Genomic DNA, 16,154 nt, shown 5'->3' on the forward strand with positions numbered 1-16,154 from the left:
TTTTTTATATATTTTATTGTGGTGCCCAGTGCCCACTCCTCTACGCAGTCCAGGTACATTTATTGGTGCGATTCATAAAAGTTCAGGGTTTTTAAGATATTGTGGTGACCCACTCCTCTACGCAGTCCAGGTACATTTATTGGTGCGATTCATAAAAGTTCAGGGTTTTTAATATATATTGTGGTGACCCACTCCTCTACGCAGTCCAGATACATTTATTGGTGCGATTCATAAAAGTTCAGGGTTTTTAATATATATTGTGGTGACCCACTCCTCTACGCAGTCCAGGTACATTTATTGGTGCGATTCATAAAAGTTCTGGGTTTTTAATATATTGTGGTGACCCACTCCTCTACGCAGTCCAGGTACATTTATTGGTGCGATTCATAAAAGTTCAGGGTTTTTAATATATATTGTGGTGACCCACTCCTCTACGCAGTCCAGGTACATGTATTGGTGCGATTCATAAAAGTTCTGGGTTTTTAAGATATTGTGGTTACCCACTCCTCTACGCAGTCCAGGTACATTTATTGGTGCGAATCATAAAAGTTCAGGGTTTTTAATATATATTGTGGTGACTCACTCCTCTACGCAGTCCAGGTACATTTATTGGTGCGATTCATAAAAGTTCAGGGTTTTTAAGATATTGTGGTGACCCACTCCTCTACGCAGTCCAGGTACATTTATTGGTGCGAATCATAAAAGTTCAGGGTTTTTAATATATATTGTGGTGACCCACTCCTCTACGCAGTCCAGGTACATTTATTGGTGCGATTCATAAAAGTTCTGGGTTTTTAAGATATTGTGGTGACCCACTCCTCTACGCAGTCCAGGTACATTTATTGGTGCGAATCATAAAAGTTCTGGGTTTTTAATATATATTGTGGTGACCCACTCCTCTACGCAGTCCAGGTACATTTATTGGTGCGATTCATAAAAGTTCTGGGTTTTTAAGATATTGTGGTGACCCACTCCTCTACGCAGTCCAGGTACATTTATTGGTGCGAATCATAAAAGTTCAGGGTTTTTAATATATATTGTGGTGACCCACTCCTCTATGCAGTCCAGGTACAATTATTGGTGCGAATCATAAAAGTTCAGGGTTTTTAATATATATTGTGGTGACCCACTCCTCTAGGCAGTCCAGGTACATTTATTGGTGCGATTCATAAAAGTTCAGGGTTTTTAAGATATTGTGGTGACCTACTCCTCTACGCAGTCCAGGTACATTTATTGGTACGATTCATAAAAGTTCAGGGTTTTTAATATATATTGTGGTGACCCACTCCTCTACGCAGTCCAGGTACATTTATTGGTGCGATTCATAAAAGTTCAGCATTTTTAATATATATTGTGGTGACCCACTCCTCTACGCAGTCCAGAAAGATACCTTGTTGCAACGTTTTGGACTAATAACTATATTGTGAGGTGTTCAGAATACACTGTAAATTAGTGGAAATGCTTGTTATTGAATGTTATTGAGGTTAATAATAGCCTAGGAGTGAAAATAAGCCCAAAAACTTGATTTTTAAACTTTTTATGTTTTTTTGCAAAAAAATCCGAATCCAAAACCTTAAATCCGAACCGAGACCTTTCGTCAAGTGTTTTGCGAGACAAATCCGAACCTCAAAAATAACGAAAATCCGGATCCAAAACACAAAACACGAGACCTCAAAAGTCGCCGGTGCACATCCCTAATATATATATATATATATATATATATATATATATATATATAATCACTGCAAACCACTCTATTTAAAATTGCAATAAACACAATTTAGTATACTATATATTAACCATATACGTGTCTTAAAAATATATAAGAAACTAACAGATGTATATAAAAATTCAAGTAATTCCACACTAAAATATGTTTTTTAGGTATTTCAAAGTAAATTCAATGTTCAACTAATTATTTTCCTTGTCTGTTAAGTGGAAATATAAAAGGCATGGGCATTTTGAATTCCATTCATAAAATGATTTTGCAATGGGAAATACCAGATTGAGGTTCTTCATGAATGTAATGCATGATATGTAAATTCTGTTAATATAAACTAATAAACATTGATCTGTTACTTCTAGCAACCCCTTTATCATTAGAGCAAACTGGCTCAGCAGTACTCTAACAGGATCCTCACTTCTGATCACAGATACTGCATATTGTGTATCCTTCTATCCTTCTTCTACCCCTAAATGCATCTACTGACACACAAGGACATTTTAATATGCTGCAGTACCTATTTATCTGTGTTTTGTTAGCCATTTCTATATTTACTATCTATTACTAACCTGTCATGGTCCTGAATACCTTTGTACCCCTGTCGTATTGTCTCTCTGAATTTCCGTTACCTATCTGGCACGTTTTCAAACATCCGTGTGTCTGTGACGCTGACTTTTGGCTTCTTTTAGGACCTGGCATGTAGAGTCATGGCCAAAAAGTTTAGAGAATGATACAAATAATATTTTTCACAAAGTCTGCTGCCTTAAGTTTTTTGATGGCAATTTGCATATACTCCAGAATGTCATAAAGAGCGATCATATTAATTGCAATTACATTCAAAGTCCCTCTTTGCCATGACAATGTACTTTATCCCAAAGCAACATTTCCACTGCATTTCAGACCTGCCACAAATGGACCAGCTGACATCAGTTCAGTGATTCTCTCGTTAACACAGGTGAGAGTGTTAATGAGGACAAGGCTGGAGATCACTCTGTCATTCTGATTGAGTTAGAATAACAGACTGGAAGCATTAAAAGGTGGGTGGTGCTTGAATTCATTTTTCTTCCTCTGTTAACCATGTTTATCTGCAAGGAAACACGTGCAGTCATCATTGGTTTGCACAAAAAGGGCTTCACAGGCAAAGATATTGCTGCTAGTAAGATTGCACCTAAATCAACAATTTATCGGATCATCAAAAACTTCAGGGAGAAAGGTTCAATAGTTGTGAAGAAGGCTTCACAACAAGAATGTCCAGCAGGCAAAAGGACCGTCTCCTAAAGCTGATACAGCTGCAGGTTTGGGGCACCACAGTGCAGAGCTTGCTCAGGAATAGCAGCAGGCCATATGCACACACAGTGAGACAAAGACTTTTGGAGGGTGGCCTGGTGTCAAGAAGGCCAGCAAAGAAGCTATTTCTCTTCAGGAAAAACATCAGGGACAAACTGATATTCTGCAAAAGGTACAGGGATTGGACTGCTGAGGACTGGGGTAAAATCATTTTCTCTGATGAATCCCCTTTCAGGTTGTTTGGGTCATCTGGAAAAATGCTTGTCCGGAGAAGGAAAGCTGAGCGCTACCATCAGTCCTGTGTCATGCAAACAGTAAAGCATCCTGAGACCATTCATGTGTGGGATTGCTTCTCAGCCAAGGGAGTGGGCTAAATCACAATTTTGCCTAAGAACACAGCCATGAATAAAGAATGGTACCAAAACATCCTCCATGAGCAACTTTTCCCACCAAGAACAGTTTGGTGGTGAACAGTGCCTTTTTCTGGCATGATGGAGCACCTTGCCATAAGGCAAAAGTGATAGCTAAGTGGCTCGAGGATCAAAAAAATCCAAATTTTGGGTCCATGGCCAGGAAACTCCCCAGACCTTAATCCCATTGAGAACTTGTGGTCAATCCTCAAGAAGTGGGTCAAAAAGAAGGGTTAACACTGCAAATATTGACTCTTTGCATAAAATTAATGTAATTGTCAATAAAAGCCTTTGACACTTATGAAATGCTTGTAATTTTACTTCAGTATACCATAGCAACATCTGACAAAAAGGTCTAAAAACACTGAAGTAGCAAACTTTGTGAAAACCAATACTTGTGTCATTCTCAAACCTTTTGGCCACGACTGTATACGGTCCATTCTGATCCTTGACCTGCAGAGGTGGATTGGGAACTTAAAGTGGCCCTGAAAATTGTTTTGAAAGCAGCTTCATGTAGGTGGGCCCTAAACAACTGTGAGTGGGGCCAACACAAAGTTTGGCGGGTTAGTACACCGTTGGCCGTAGCCTCAGCAGTGGTAAGCCGGGAAAACACTTGAGATGGCGATAAACTAACAATTATTGCGATGATACAAGTACCACCGAGATTCTTGTTAAATAGGCTTCTACATGCAAAGGTAACCTGTTGTCACTCACCGAACTGTGAGTGCCATTTCTCCTGTGTTCAGGAACCGTGGCCGTCCGCCATCCTGAGGGTCTGCGCATGTGCAGCCCTTCTGAAACCTTCAGTACCTGTTGCTTTTAATTGATTGGATGATCAGGCAACCCTCCCTATTTAAAGCACCTGTGATCATTACCTGGTTGCCTGATCTTGGAGTCTTATTCCCTATGAGCCTCTGAAGGTGTTCCTGTGTTTCCTCGTGTATTCAGCTCCAGCTGATTCCTGTCTACTACGATTGTGGTTTCCAGACCACTTCAACTCTCTTGTGTTCTTCGTGTCTGCACTCAGCTGATTCCTATCTGCTATTGCTGCCGGATTCCAGACCGCCTCAACTCTCCTGTGTTCAGCGTGCCTGCTCTCCGCTGCCTCCGTTACTCCTGCCGGTTTCCAGACCGTCTCAACTCTCCTGTGTTCATCGTGTCAGCTCAGCTGATTCCTATCTGCTACTGCTGCCGGATTCCAGACCGTCTCTACTCTCCGGTGTTCAGCGTGTCTCCCCTCCGCTGCCTTCGCTACTACTGCCGGATTCCAGACCGCCTCTACTCTCCTGTGTTCAGCGTGCCTTCCCTCCGCTGCCTCCGCTACTACTGCCGGATACCAGACAGCCTCAACTCTCCCGTGTTCATCATGTTTCCAGTTTCACTTACTACTGCTTCCTGAATATTGCTCCGTTGATTACCGGTTACCTTCCGTGCGCTGCACCAACCTGATTACCGCTTCCATCCTCCAGTGGTCTCTCCTCCTGCCGGCGTTCAGCCATTCAGGTATCCCTGCACGTCTCCTTGACAGCCTGCTCTCCTGAACCGCGGTATGCATACTTTCCATTGACTTTGCTATTGTATTGCATATCCGTCTGGACTGTGTTGTGTTCATCTCCGGAGTCTTCTATCTACTGAAGCTATTGTTACTATTGACTTTGTTTCCTATTACCTGGATCTCTATAGTGACTTTGTATACTTCAAGCAGCGCTTGTCAGTTATTATTATATTGTAGATATCATCGTGGGATCAAGTTCCGTGTGCCCCGTGTATCCTCTGCATTACATTCATCTCCTTGTGCCTCTCCTCACATATCTATAGCAGTGGTACAACTTGCTGACGCAGACCACTGACTCCTGTTTCCCATTGGCACCAGTTTCAAGTATCCTCTCACATAAGCAGTGGTACAACTTGCTGTACGCAGACCACTGACTTCCCCGTTACCTACTTGCACCTGGAATCCATTCCTTCACTATAGACAGTGGTACAACTTGCTATACGCAGACCACTGACTTTCACTACCTCCTCTCTACTCCTGGACATTCCTCCTCACTATAGCAGTGGTACAACTTGCTGTACGCAGACCACTGACTCTCCTCACGTTTACTTGTCCATCTGGTTCCTCGTGTACATACATCTAAGTCATTACCAGTTGCTGCTAGTCATAGACTTTCCTTGAGCATTCTCTCACCATCTGCTGATTCTCCTGTTCTGTTGTAACCCTGCTACCAGAGGACCATAGTGCCAGCTATATTACTCTGGTAAGAACATCATCTGGTGATTTCCTGGGCAAAGACTCCTAGTGCCCGTGACACCTGTCAGCCAGCAGGGTATACCGCCGGCAACAGCAGCATTATCGCCAGCAGTAACCCTATGAAATGAAAAAAGCCCTATTGATTTATTACAGGGCTTTATGCCCTTTAATAAATGAGTCCCCCAGTGGTTGCAAAATCTCCAATAATTAATCCCAGGCCAACTGTGTCTCAAAATCCCATCAGTGTGCACTAATAAGGTTTTGACCATGATTAATAAGACCTATAACATAGCAAAAGTTTACTATTGAGACACTCAGCAAAAATTACTAAAGTTAGAAAATTGTTCTTACCTGCCATCCTTAGGTTCAACTATGTGGCATTGGGCGCAGTTGTGCTTCTTTTCGTCACTTCTGATCAGCAGCCACCAGCACCGGTTCTTCCTGCCAGACTCCAGCAGAAAAGGAGGAAGGAATGGATTGAATAGGGGAGAAGTGTAAAACAACAGGGGAAAGTTGTGGGGCAAATGTGTTGTAGAGGCAAATGGCATGGGGGAAAAAAGGGAGACATACACACAAAGTGGGAGAAATAAAGGGACAGCCAGACAGACAACAATAACCCATATCGCCCCAACATTAAATTAAATAGCACCTGCATTTAATAATTATGTAATTAGGCCTCCTTCCCGCTAACCAGCCCGACATTAGTCTTTACGTTTATTAAATAGGCCTTATTACTCCCCTGCGGTGCACAGTCCCAGCCAGTGGAGGAAGCTGCCCCGATGCCTTCAATACCGAAGGCGATGGAGTTGACTTCCTTGATTATGGCAAAAGGTCCAATGAGCCTAGGCCAAAGTTTCTTACAGAGTTGCCTGAATCTTATTTTCCGAGTAGAAAGTCAGACTTCCTCACCTACTTTAAAGGGAGCACTTCCTGTGGTGACGATCCAAAAAGAATTTGGAACGGAAGGAAGTCTGGAGCAAAGCGGAGTGGACTTTCTTCCAAACACTCTAAGAGGAGATTCAAGATGGAAAAATTCCCAGGCGCCTGAAGTGGTGTTTATTAAATCATATAGTCCTTGAACTAGTAGCGTTCCACACAGGAGACTGAAAAGCAATTCCACACAGGAATAATGAGGAAAGTAAATCCACATGGAAAATGTGATCTACAAGGTCCATTAGCAGTGTATCACCATCTTAACCTAAGTCAGTCACTAACCTCATTTTAAACCCACCAAATTCCTAAGGTGATGGTGACTAGCCAGGAGAGTAGAGCAGTGTCCTGGTTGGTGGGGTCCCTTATAATGTCCTTCCCTACTTCCAAATAGAGGAATCATTAACAGGGTAATTAGTTCAAGGCCTGAGCGTCTCCTGTGGAAATGGGATTTAACCCATGAAGGTAAATTTATTAAGCAGGGGATTCTGCAAGTTGCCGATATTCGGCGATTTTGCAGAGGCAATTTAAAATGGCAATGGCTTTCAAGGCAGGAGAATATAATATACAATGGCCTTGTAGGCTAAACATTAAAGGTTTGATAGTATTAGATAGATAGATAGTTAGGGATAGGTAGGTAGGTAGTTAGGTAAGTTAGATAGCCACTGGGTGTTTAGATAGGTAGTTAGTTTAGTTCTTAGATAGATTAGATAGATTAGTTTAGGTAGATCAGATAGGCAGATAGATTAGTTAGATAGATTAGATAGGTATTAGATAGGGTCAGTTAGGTCTGTTCTCTTTCAGAATCTGCCCACAATTCATGCTGTCATTTGTATATTATGCCTAACCTGGCCAGCGTGTTTCTCCTAACTCATTCACCTGGCTCCCTCATTATCACCTGCAGCCTATTGATTCTGCTCTCCTTAAATAGCTGGCTAATCCTCTGCAGGATTGCCGGTAATATGTTTTCCTTAGTGTTCTGCTCCCTTGTGTTTGCCCTGTTACCTGCTCCTGTTGTTTTCTGCCGGCTTAGTGTATTCCCGTGTACAAGACCATTTCCGATCCTGACTACTCTTCATTGGATTTCCCTGTGTACTGACTCGGATCTGCTTTGACTCTTCTCCTGTGTTGATATCCCGTGTACCTGATTCTGTTCCTGACGATTCTACTATCTACTCACCAGTTCCAGTCAGTTTTCTCCTGGACCCCGATTAAGTCGTGGTTCCAGGCATGGCTCTGGCATGATCTGCAGCTCCTCTGCTCATCCTACCTTATACAGAGATGCAACCCTTGTGGCATCTCTGCGCTCAGATTTCAACAATCTTCCTTTGATTCCGGACTCAATCATGCCACAGGTACTATTGACTGTTTACATATATCACTGTGTGCCTATAATTGTAGTTACCCCTGGCAACCTCCAAGGAACTGTTTCCCTCCAATCTCCAGACTCTCACCGGTACTGTGGGTTGCAGTTACACCTGGCAACCACCTAAGAACTGTTTCGATCAAATCTTCGGCCTCTCACCGGTACTGTGGGTTGTTGTTACCCTTGGCTACTGCCTACGTTCAGTTTCATCATCTTTACCTATCACTACAAGTTCCGGTACAGAAGTCGCTGTGGATCAGTGGACTTCTCTATCAACTGTTCCTTATTTATTCCAGTGGCCACGAGTGATATATCAGTCTTGACACCATCCACTCGGTGTCTCTCCGGACTCCCTCCTGCACTTTATACTCTACGGCCTCGGTAACTCTATTCCTGGGTTCTCCCCAGCCAGTGCACATCTCACGACCCTCTGTCTGCAGCCAAGTCTGTCCCCACCATTAGGGGCAACAGTGAACACCAGACTTTCGGAGCAGACTCGGGGATTTGCTGTACTGGCTGGAGGTGATCCTAGCACACCTGGCAACAATTAAGAATACAGTAACCTATGTTAAGCAAATGCATAGGAACAGTAAATAACAATAAACTGTTAGGCAGCGAGATGATAATAATTCAGCCAACACAGAATGGATTGATGGATCGCACATGTCTCTATGGTTTAATTGCACAAATCCAAACATCACAGCGTGTGGTTTCACACACCTGTTCTGTGCACATATATGTGTCGTTTTTATTACAAAGACTATGCCGGGTTTGTCATTACTATCAGTCGGCACTTACACCTGCCCTGTAGTTGGTGCACATGATACTGCTAAAAAACAAATATTTTCAAGAAACTAATCTGGCTCATCTGCACTGGCACTCTCTTAGCACATTATTACTGTACATTGCTGTTGTTCATCTGTCCCTTCCCTCCCCATTTAAGTAAAAGGCAGTCATAACTGTAATTTGCATCCAGACATGAATTACATGCAATTGCGTTCATTGGCGTAATATCTGTTTCTGAGCATGCACAGAGATATTTAACACAATATATGGCACGCAAAGGGACTTAAGTCCGGATATACATCAGACCCATAACATTGCACAACATATTGTGGTCAGTCGTTGCAACATGAACTGATGAACAAGTTCTTCATAGCACATATGTGCCCAATATAATCCTATTAATTTTACTAATCAATACTAAATAAAAAGCTAAATTACATATAAACCCAATATACAAATTTGAACTTCCAATAAATTGATGCATGGAAAATAAAATACATGCTTTACATGAATAGGATTTATATATAGAGTTTGGAGGGTAATGACACCTTACAGAAGGAATGGAGAATCAGCAGGGTCACTAGATGGCTAATAAGAGGGTAGCAAAGGTAATTTTTTTTTTATAAAATTGATTAGGGAGGTCATCCCCTTAAGTAAGTCAGAAAATTGTAGCCGTTTCCACAATTAAAGTGTCCATTTGAAGAACTGTGCTTAGTTGTGTAAAAAAAATCGCTGCAAAAGTTCACGGGAATTGAGTTTGGTATTGGGACACTACAATTTTGCAGAGGTGCAACGTTCTGGTGATATAATCTTAAAGTTCCACTTTTGCTTTACCATACTGCAGAAGGTCATTCCAGCATTTCACCTAATTTATAGTATGTGAATAGAAAAGAGAGGATTATGGTCAATTAATTCTGCTGTGTAGTGTGGTTGAGTATCTCTGCTAACACTTAAGGCTATATTCTGCTGGTGAAAAATGTTACATTTTGTGACCAAATGTGTAATAAGGGAAATGTGATGACTATAAGCAGCACTATGTAAACATTTCAGATAAGCTAACTGCATATTGACCCCTACAGTTGATAATTAAATCATTAGTGTGGTGATTACATTATAGAAAATCTGCTTTACCTAATTGACATTTCCCTACTACAGAAAGAAGATTCCCATTTAATCTTAAAGAGGTAAGCAACAGATGTAGAGGTGTTTCTGTTTAATTATCATCATCATCATCAACATTTATTTACATAGCGCCAGCATATTTCGTAGCACTTTACAATTGGGAACAAACACAGTAAAAAAACAATACTGGGTAATAAATACAGGCAGATAGTTGAGAGGTTCTTGCTCGCAAGCTTACAATGTATAGGACAATGGGAGTTTTGTACAAGAGGTTAGGTGCTACATATTGCATATTGGTCCAGCCAGAATGCAAGGAGCCTGCTTGCAAGCTTACAATCTATGGGATACTTTATAATGAAAATGCCACTTTTGCGTTTATTAATAGCTGTCAAGATAATATTCTGCCTTGTGTATATGACACTTTAGTACATTATTAGATTGTGTACAAATTGGGTAATGCAACGTTAACATTTATACTGTCAAGCCAAATCTCTCTGCATTTCTGGAGCATAACTATACACATTTGCACATCTGCTGTACAGTATGTCCGGTGCAAATGTTATTGCCTTTGAGCTGGTCGCATCGTGACATGAGACCGTGACATGAGACCGACACAACATATGTATGTAAGCATGCTTTTTCTTGTGTACATCTTTTCCTGTGTACGTCCAGTGTGCAACTGTGTCCAACCCTGAATGAGGTCCCATGCAGACACATCCTCAGTAACATATTGTTGGGCATAGTACACTTTGAAAGCATTTAAATGCAAGCTCCTACTTGTAATAAAATGTGGGACATTCATAAAAATGGTGAATCTGAACATCTGAATCCATCATATAAAAAGAAGTAATTTATGATCCAACTTTCTATTTCTATATTTCATGTGCGATTCGTATGAGCTGACTCATGACAGCCTCTACAAGGTAGTTATACATATGACTGAATTACTAGACAATACAAGGGATTTGACAGAGTTTTAAGTATATCCTAGAGACAATATAAAAATAAACAATTCTTGTTCAGAATAAGTGCTTTATATGAAATGCCATTTACATGCATGCTTTTACAGTCATAAACATTATTCTTATTATTAGCATTTATGCATATACCAGCAACACCAGCATACTCGGTAGCATTTTGCAATTCAGAACAAACACAGTTATCAAACAGAACGGAGTATAAACAAACAAATAGGTGAGATGGCCCTGCTTAAAATCTTACAATCTATAAGGATATGGTATTTCTGAGATGTCACTGAACGCAATTTTATTATTTTCACATACCCAACTTCCCCCGATTTTGTTCTGACTGTACGCCATCCACATGTTAGAGAGCAAGGCAAAAAATGTAGAGCTATGCCTTGCCCTCTAACATGTGGATGGTGTGCGTGACAATGTAGGGTTCTTTCTTTTGAAGGGAGGGGGTCCAAGGGTGGCCTTGGAAGTGCTTGGCTCCTCCACAGTGTGAGACGCCGTCCCTGCACTTCCGCTAGGTGTCAGGGATGGTTGCCCGCTCCCTCTGAGCTGCTACGTCCTGTTGCTTAGCTAGGCAATGGACGCCATTGGGCTCAATTGTCAGTTACTGGCCAATCAGGTCCTTGCTCACACCATAAATAGAAAGCTCTGGCACTACTAGGCTGCCAGAGTATCAGGTCATTTCATGCTCTAGTGCTCCAGTTTCTGTTCCTGTTTCCTAACTGACCTCCCAACTTCTGACTCAGCTACTCCTGACACTGATCTTGGATTCTCTCTTGGGCTCGATTTGTCTGCCCTGGTTTTAACTCCTGGATTCCTGATGACTCTTTTGGTTTAACTGCTTCTGCCCCGCATCCCGCACGGCTTGATTTTTAACAGTACGGCTACTCCTATTTACCTGCTACTTTGTTGGTGGCTGGCTTGGAGAACCGTGACCTGCGCATCTCTTGCAGCAAAACCCATACTTCCTTGCAAGGGTCCCTAGTGAAGAGCAGAGGTGCGTTAGACTTCAAGCCTCTAAGCTTAGCTATGTCAATGGCAGCAAGTAGTCATAAGTTTAACCAAGTTCCTGACACACAGGGAGCGGCATGTCTCTATCATAGCGGGACCATGCCGCCTTTTTGTGCATGCACCACCGATTTGAAAAGTTCCAATGCAGTAAATAGTATAGATGCTAAACATTGTAATTTCTGGTGTGACAAAACCGGGTCCCAATGGGATAAAATTGTAATAACATGGTCTGTCATGAGTGGGCCCAACTGAGGATATCGATTCCCTTGTACTGTTATTAAATTTCAACCGATGGACAGAGCCGTACTATATGTATCCTTGAAAGGAAAGGGGAGGTTGTCACAGGAAGCTTGGATCAGCTGAAGCCACTGAGATATCACAAAGTAGTGGAAGGGGTTAAACAGGGGAGGATCTGTCCGTGATCTAAATATAGGGGCGGATTTTATGATGTTTGTGGATGTGATATGAAGCCTCTAGCCCCTCAGACTTGCTGGCATCAAAATCACAGGGAGGCCTTTGTTGAAAACACACTCCTTTCCACACCCCGGTCAACACTCCTATGCTACTATAAACAATGACTGGACTATTGAAGAGAGGGGTGGGCGGGGGAGTAAAAACATGGGAAACGGGAGAGGGGAAGTGTTTGTGTGCCGGGATTTTTGAAGGAGAAGGAACTCTGACTGGGATAGGGTTGTCGAACCCTTCCAGTGTCATGAGCCGCGTCGGTACGCTGCATCCTGGCGTGATGTAGCAGCCGAGCACGTGCATTAGTTACAATGCACTGTTATCTTTGTGGCATAGAGTAGGAGGGTGTGGGGACATCCTCCAACTCCAGGGGGAGCTCTCACACGATTCTATTTGTTCATTTATATATTTATACATGTTTCTGGTTTATGATATGACCTATGCCAGTTCTAAGCTAGTAATTAATTAGCAGCCTACTGAGGCTGATTGTCAGCCCTGTCCTCCTCCTTTCTGATTTGTCCATCAAAGTATTTAAGGCAGTGAGGACTGGGCCTCATTGCCGGTTATAGTCCCTGCTCCCAAGTATACTTCTCCTGCTGTTTGTGTTCCTACTGTCTTCCGTATTTCTGTTACTGACCCCTGGCCTGGATTTTGACATTGCTGATTTAGCTCGTGACCCTAAAACCTTTGCCTGGATACTTGATTCCTCCTCTTTGTAATCACCTGCGCTACAATCTCAGGTTATCAGCTCCTACTACTAGAGAACAAGACTTGGGGGCATCTGAGTACCTGTGAGCGTGTCTTGCTCAACGGGAAAGGTGGCTGCTAAAGGCAAAGACCTCTGAAGCGGTACTAGGAGTTGATACTTGGGGCATGAGCCATAACATTATAACCAGCCCAAAAAAACCAAAGAAGTGAGAGAACCATCCTAAATATTGGTTGTCATGGAATCAAGCCCAGCTCAAGTATTGGCGGGTCAAATCCAGACCTTGTCCCAAATAGTTCAAGAGCTGTCTCAGCTGCTATCTGCACAGGAGAAGGCTTCAAGGACTTCGCATGCTGCCGAAAATTAACTTACCTGATTGCTTCTCGGGGGACCGCAAACTTTTCCGCAACTTCCAAGAAAGTTGCATACTTTATTTCAGACTAAAGCCACTCTCTTTGGGGTCACCACAACAGAGAGTGGGGATAAATATTTCTCTTCTGCAAGGGGATCCCCAGTCCAGGGTGTTCAGATTAGATCCTAATAGTCCTCATTTGCAGTCTGTGGACGCGTTCTTTAAGGCATTGGGGTTACTGTACGATTTTTAAAACAAGGGCGACTTTCTGCTGAGGAATGTTGCTCTGATTTCTGACGTTGATCCTCAGACAGTGAATGGAACGACACAGCTCTCCGCAGCCAATTCCATTTGGGCCTTTCTGACCAGATTAAGGATTCCCTTGACAGTATCCTACAGCGGGATCCCTCGAAGAGCTTATGCAGCTGGCTATTCAGATTGACCGTAGTTTCAAGGAAAGGAAAGCAGAGAAGCTGGGTCCTTCACCATATTTCCCTGTTTTGTCTCAAATTTCTTCTGGCGATCAGGTTGAACCCATGCAACTGGGAGCCTACCTGTTGTCTTCTGAAGAACGAACCCGGAAACGTACTCTGGGCCTCTGCTTATACTGTGGGGAGAAGGGACATCTGATTTGTACCTGTCCCGTTAAGCCAGGAAAAGACCAGGCCAAGTGAACATGGAGAGAGTACACTTGGGCCTACAGGTCATCTCTCCGAAAGATTCCTTACTTATACCTGTCCAGCTCACTTATGGTGGACAAGATATTTCTGTTCCTGCATTCCTGGACAGTGGAGTTGCTGGAAACTTTTTAGACTTGACTCTTGCCCGGTCCCTGGGTTTCTCAGCTGTTTCTCTTGAATCCGTCATCGCTGTGTATGGGCTGGATGGGAATCGCCTGAACAGGGTGGAGATACATCATCGCTCACCTCCTTTGCAGTTGAAGATGGGTGCCCTTCACTCTGAGACTATCTCACTGTACCTAATTCACTGTCCATCGGTACATCTTATCCTGGGTTATCCTTGGCTTGCCCTCCACAATCCCTGTATCGACTGAACTAAGGGTGAGATAACTCAGTGGAGCACTCTGTGCTCTTCCTCTTGTTTATCTTTGCCGCTTAGGGTTACCCATACTTGCCCAGAGCAGCTACCCTTTCCTTATCGGTAATTTCATGAAGTTTTTTCCAAGAAGGAAGCAGACATTCTCCCTCCTCACTGGGAGTATGACTGTGCTATTGATATAATCCCAGGTTCCAGATTACCCAAGGGAATATTATATGCTCTGTCTATTCCGGAGACTCAAGCCATGGAATCGTATGTAGAGGAGAATCTGCAGAAAGGCTTTATTATGCCTTCCAAATCACCTGCTGGGGCAGGCTTCTTCTTTGTGGCTAAGAAAGATGTCAGTCTGAGGCCTTGTATTGACTACAGGGGGTTAAATAAAATAACCATAAAGAATACAGACCTCTTGCCACTTATTTCGGTCATTTTGATCATCTTAAAGGAGCTAAAATATACTCAAAGAGTGATCTTCATGGAGCATACAACTTCATTCGTATCCGGAAAAGTGACAAATGGAAAACGGCCCTTAATACCCAAACAGGCCACTACAAATACCTCGTCATGCCTTTTGGTTTCAGTAACGCCCCAGCCATCTTTCAAGTCTTGATTAACGACGTCCTTCGTGAATTTCTGTACTCCTTTGTAGTAGTCTACTTAGATGACATCTTGATCTACTCCCACTCATTAAAACAACATCGAGAGCATGTATGACAAGTTCTTCTGAAACTCCGCCATCACCACCTCTATCTTAATTTGTAAAAGTGTGAGTTTGAAGTTTCTAAAGTCACATTTTGGGGGTATGTTATTTCCCTGGAAGGTTTCGCTATGGACCCCGAAAAGGTACAGGCCATTCTCGACTGGGTGTGACCCTCGAATCTTAAAGCTATACAAAGATTCCTGGGGTTCGCTAACTACTACAGGAAATTTATCAGTTCTTTTTCTATTCTTGTTGCTCCTATTACGGCTCTAACGCGCAAGGGCGCTGACACAAAAATCTGGCCTTCTGTTGCTATTATTGCCTTCGAAGCTTTGAAACGTGACTTTGTATCTGCCCCAGTTCTGAGACATCCCAATCCAGACCTTTCATTTATCATCCAAGTTGATGCCTCGGATGTAGGTGTGGGAGCTGTGCTATCCCAAAAAGACTTGGAAGACCGTTGCCTTCAACCCTGTGCCTACTTATCTCGAAGATTTTCTTCCGCTGAGGAACATTATGACGTAGGCAAACGGGAGTTGTTGGCCGTCAAGTTGGCATTGGAAGAATGGCGCCACTGGCTTGATAGTTCAAAACATGTTTTCACGATATACACCGAGCACAAGAACTTGTCTTATATTGAATCGGCTAAGAGGTTAAATTCCAGACAAGCGTGGTGGTCCCTCTTCTTCTCCCATTTCCACTTCATCATAACCTACCGGCCAGGTTCAAAGAATCTCAGGGCTGATGTCCTATCTCGTAGTTTTGTCTCTTATCAAACCCCTGTCTCAGAGCCTTGTTCCATTGTCCCTGCTTCCTCTATTTTGGTTGCCTTCATGCAGGAACTGGTAAAACCCTTCAACAGTTCCAACCACAGGCACCTCCTGAAACTCCAGCGGACAAACTCTTGGTGCCTGTTCATCTCAGGAAGTCTGTTCTCTCGGTGTCATGACAACAAAACTTCTGGACATCCCGGTATTGCCAAGACCATCAAAATTATCTCTCCTGTTGTCTGGTG

This window comes from Mixophyes fleayi, chromosome 3 (genome assembly GCF_038048845.1).
Source record: "Mixophyes fleayi isolate aMixFle1 chromosome 3, aMixFle1.hap1, whole genome shotgun sequence".
NCBI lineage: Eukaryota > Metazoa > Chordata > Amphibia > Anura > Limnodynastidae > Mixophyes > Mixophyes fleayi.